Here is a 5,000-nt window from a genome sequence, read left to right as displayed (position 1 = left end):
GGATTTCAACGGGGTCCGCCTCGGGACGCACGAACACGCACGAGGCGGTCGCACGCCTTCGGCTCGCCCCACCGGCAGGACGTCCCACGATACATGCCAGTTAAACACCGACGGGCGGTGAACCAACAGCGTGGGACACAAATCCAACTACGAGCTTTTTAACCGCAACAACTTTAATATACGCTATTGGAGCTGGAATTACCGCGGCTGCTGGCACCAGACTTGCCCTCCAATAGATACTCGTTAAAGGATTTAAAGTGTACTCATTCCGATTACGGGGCCTCGGATGAGTCCCGTATCGTTATTTTTCGTCACTACCTCCCCGTGCCGGGAGTGGGTAATTTGCGCGCCTGCTGCCTTCCTTGGATGTGGTAGCCGTTTCTCAGGCTCCCTCTCCGGAATCGAACCCTGATTCCCCGTTACCCGTTACAACCATGGTAGGCGCAGAACCTACCATCGACAGTTGATAAGGCAGACATTTGAAAGATGCGTCGCCGGTACGAGGACCGTGCGATCAGCCCAAAGTTATTCAGAGTCACCAAGGCAAACGGACCGGACGAGCCGACCGATTGGTTTTGATCTAATAAAAGCGTCCCTTCCATCTCTGGTCGGGACTCTGTTTGCATGTATTAGCTCTAGAATTACCACAGTTATCCAAGTAACGTGGGTACGATCTAAGGAACCATAACTGATTTAATGAGCCATTCGCGGTTTCACCTTAATGCGGCTTGTACTGAGACATGCATGGCTTAATCTTTGAGACAAGCATATGACTACTGGCAGGATCAACCAGGGAGCTGCGTCAACTAGAGCTGAGCAGCCGGCCGCCCGGGAGTGTGTCCCAGGGGCCCGCGCGAACACGCAAGCGTCCGCTCAATTATTCTGCAAACAGGAGGAGGCTGAGCTCCCCTGCACAATACACCTCGAAACCCTCTCAGGTCCCGGCGGCGCGCAGCGCCGTCCTAAGTACTTGGTCGGGTTCGAGAGAGGCGCAATCGCCCGGAGTTAGGCGAGTAGACGCTTTAGGTGCGACCACCCGTGCTCCCAACTGAGCTTGCCGCTGCCGACAGAGGCCCGGGAGCGTGCTGTCGTGGCATTGCCGGCGGGAGACAACACGCGCCACCTACGGTGACCGGCAGCTCCAACGCCAGCGCCACAGAAGGGCAAAGGCCCCACGTGGGTGCCGAAGCGAACTCTCCCAGCACAGCGCACGTGCCAACACGTCTGCACAACTGCGATACAAACCACCAGCGAGAACCGCTGGGGCGACCGAGCAGCAGACGGCGTCGCGGCGCCGAGTGCCGGGCGGCGGCGCATCCTCAACGCACACAGTCCTCAATCGGACCAGCACACTGCAGATGTCCACCGCGCTTCGCACCGGGCCGGCGAGGACCCACTTTGGCTGCACGGCGCCGCGCGCAGGGTGCCCCGGCGCGCAGCTGCGCCGCCTGCCGCGTCCGTCGGCCGGCGCGCCTGCCACTGGGCGCCCCCACCAGCCGGCTGTAGCGCGTGCGCCCACGCACCGCGCGGCCAGCACGCCGGGCGGCCCCCCCTCACCGGCCGGGGACAGTCCCACCCACCCACAGCCGCGTATCGCTTCACACCCAGATTCACATTCACGTTCGTTGGTATGGTGGGGACCGCTTCGTAGCTGTACCGATCGTTGCCCTCACAGATGTACCTCCAGCAAGGACAACCGCACCACAACGGGTTACCAGTTGTTCATTTGCGTAACGTCACCAGTAAACGTACACGTCCATCCCCGTTTGCAAAGTCAACTATTATTGCATGCCTGCCTGTCAGGTGTCAAGACACACTACATCCGCTCACATCCACGCAACAAAATGTGCCCGACTAGAGGGCACGTGGAAGGTGCCCCCGTACGTATGCGATGTCCATTGCGCGACCAACTGTCAACCGGCCTCTGTAGCATGTCGCAGATGTGGAACGCGGGGCACCGTGCTATCACATTGTGTGAGAAGAGACTACTACGTCTGCATACACGCGCCACTACATGAACAGACGGCTCATGCTGATCGCCATCCACTGCGTCCATTACTCCCACACGTCTCTATGGCGTACCACACTGCAATGCAGCTGTTATGGGGAGATGACACGTAGCTGTGTACACAACATTCTGAGCGGGTTGCGGTTGGACAATACATTAATGTAACGTGTCATATGCCAATTACAGAGCAGGGTAAGGCACAACTTGGGTTAGGTTAAGGCACAACTTGGGTTAGGTTAAGGCACAACTTGGGTTAGGTTAAGGCACAACTTGGGTTAGGTTAAGGCACAACTTGGGTTAGGTTAAGGCACAACTTGGGTTAGGTTAAGGCACAACTTGGGTTAGGTTAAGGCACAACTTGGGTTAGGTTAAGGCACAACTTGGGTTAGGTTAAGGCACAACTTGGGTTAGGTTAAGGCACAACTTGGGTTAGGTTAAGGCACAACTTGGGTTAGGTTAAGGCACAACTTGGGTTAGGTTAAGGCACAACTTGGGTTAGGTTAAGGCACAACTTGGGTTAGGTTAAGGCACAACGTGGGTTAGGTTAAGGCACAACGTGGGTTAGGTTAAGGCACAACGTGGGTTAGGTTAAGGCACAATGTGGGTTAGGTTAAGGCACAATGTGGGTTAGGTTAAGGCACAATGTGGGGGTAGATTGCGGTACAAATTGCATTACATTGCGGTGCAAATTGCATTACATTGCGGTGCAAATTGCATTACATTGCGGTGCAAATTGAGTTACATTGCGGTGCAAATTGAGTTACATTGCGGTGCAAATTGAGTTACATTGCGGTGCAAATTGAGTTACATTGCGGTGCAAATTGAGTTACATTGCGGTGCAAATTGAGTTACATTGCGGTGCAAATTGAGTTACATTGCGGTGCAAATTGAGTTACATTGCGGTGCAAATTGAGTTACATTGCGGTGCAAATTGAGTTACATTGCGGTGCAAATTGAGTTACATTGCGGTGCAAATTGAGTTACATTGCGGTGCAAATTGCGTTACATTGCGGTGCAAATTGCGTTACATTGCGGTGCAAATTGCGTTACATTGCGGTGCAAATTGCGTTACATTGCGGTGCAAATTGCGTTACATTGCGGTGCAAATTGCGTTACATTGCGGTGCAAATTGCGTTACATTGCGGTGCAAATTGCGTTACATTGCGGTGCAAATTGCGTTACATTGCGGTGCAAATTGCGTTACATTGCGGTGCAAATTGAGGTAGGTTAAGGTGCAACACAGGTTAGGTTAAGGTGCAACATAGGTTAGGTTAAGGTGCAAGATGGGTTAGGTTAAGGTGCAAGATGGGTTAGGTTAAGGTGCAAGATGGGTTAGGTTAAGGTGCAAGATGGGTTAGGTTAAGGTGCAAGATGGGTTAGGTTAAGGTGACATAGGTTAGGTTAAGGTGACATAGGTTAGGTTAAGGTGACATAGGTTAGGTTAAGGTGACATAGGTTAGGTTAAGGTGACATAGGTTAGGTTAAGGTGACATAGGTTAGGTTAAGGTGACATAGGTTAGGTTAAGGTGACATAGGTTAGGTTAAGGTACAAACTGGGTTGTGTTATGGTACACATTGCGTTGTAGTACAGTACACGTTAGGTTTGGGTACGGTACACAATGTGGTATGGGATGGCGTGTTGTGGGGGGGAGGGGGGGGGGGAGGTTCGTTGATATCGACCGTAGGACGTGGATGCCCGAGGCAGCGTCAGTGTGTCAAAGGAGTTATGTCACGTCGGGATGCGCTTTTCGCCAGTGAGAGGGGGCGAGCCGTGTCTGTGGTTGCGGCAGACCTGTGTGTTTCATTCCTGCCAGTGTGTTTGTGCTGTAAGACGAGGCAGTGTGGTGGTGATGGGTGCACCCCTGTGTAGGACATGTGTGGGTGTTGGTGGCTTCTCTGAGCAATTGTGGTTGTCGGACGAGTGGGGTATTCTGTTTTATGATTGGACCTCCCGGTCTGGTTATCATAGCGTAGTTGGTGTACTGTGGCGGATAGGATGCACCGGACGTTGGTCCATGCTGGTGCTTAGTAGTTGTATCTGTGTCTGTTACAGGCAGAGAGTAGTGTGTGATAGAGTGTGTGGCTGACGTGTGGTTCATTTTGTGTGTACGGACGTTCAGCATGTATAGGGGCATTTGCGTATATAATCTATCATAATCTATCTATGTGGGCCTGCATAGTTTACTGAGCAGTGCTGTGAGGTGACTGAACTACGAGTGACGTACTGATTTACAGCGGAATGATTGCCTTGTACCAAAGATGGAGTATCGGCTCTACGACAGCGTTGGCACCGCAGGAAATGGTCTCGTAAAACGGCCCTCCCACCGTCATCGTTGTGAGGGGTAGGGACCGCCTATATTCTGAGAGGAGCCCTGTTTGCCACTGGGCGTGGGGTCTCGCATCCTGCGGTTCAGTGCCCCCAGGGAAGCGCGCGGAGGTGGTGCTGCTGCTGCTGCTGCTGCTGCTGCTGTAGCAAGCGAGCTACTTACAGCATGTATAGGGACAGCGGGAATATGGCATATTCGATATAACTCTTCATGAAACGCAAGATATAGGGGCGGATTGCACGTTACGAGTGCGGGAAGAGTCCGCCGTTCATCCGCTGGAGTTGCGATTTGGGCGGTTGGGGTGGGGCACGTGCGGGTGCGGGTGGAGCGATTGTCGGTCGACGACTTCGTGCGACGCAGGCACAGGCGTTGGGGCTCCTGTGGTGGGCAGATGATGCAGGGTTTGTGGGTGGCGTCGGAAAATGGGCACTGTGGGACCTAGCGATGTCGTAGTCGGCGTGGCGTCTCATAGATGGCGGTATCATCGGTGCAGCAGGTCATGTTGCGGGGGACCTGCAGGTGGCGGTATTTTTGTTTGTGGTGCGCTCGACATGGTGGACGTAGTGTCGTCCGATTCGCGTAGATGGAGCTATTGCATGTGGTTTCGTCACATTGTCATAGATGGCGGTGCCGTGTTTTGGAGGTATGGTTGGCGTAGTTTCGTT

The 5,000-nt window shown here is 53.5% G+C and overlaps 1 non-coding gene across 1 annotated transcript in view; it reads right to left on the bottom strand.

Annotated features, from left to right (window-relative positions):
- LOC126148636 (small subunit ribosomal RNA) overlaps nt 1–796 on the bottom strand; it is a 1,909-nt gene extending 1,113 nt beyond the window's left edge. Inside the window, exon 1 of the ribosomal RNA XR_007530612.1 lies at nt 1–796. This exon is cut by the window's left edge and continues 1,113 nt beyond it. This is a non-coding gene — a ribosomal RNA (small subunit ribosomal RNA).
- Nucleotides 797–5,000: the final 4,204 nt, after the last annotated feature.

The sequence above is a fragment of the Schistocerca cancellata genome, unplaced genomic scaffold (genome assembly GCF_023864275.1).
Source record: "Schistocerca cancellata isolate TAMUIC-IGC-003103 unplaced genomic scaffold, iqSchCanc2.1 HiC_scaffold_891, whole genome shotgun sequence".
Classification (NCBI taxonomy): domain Eukaryota; kingdom Metazoa; phylum Arthropoda; class Insecta; order Orthoptera; family Acrididae; genus Schistocerca; species Schistocerca cancellata.
The sequence above is the reverse complement of the archived record's forward strand: the minus strand, read 5'-3'. Positions and strand labels throughout refer to the sequence as shown.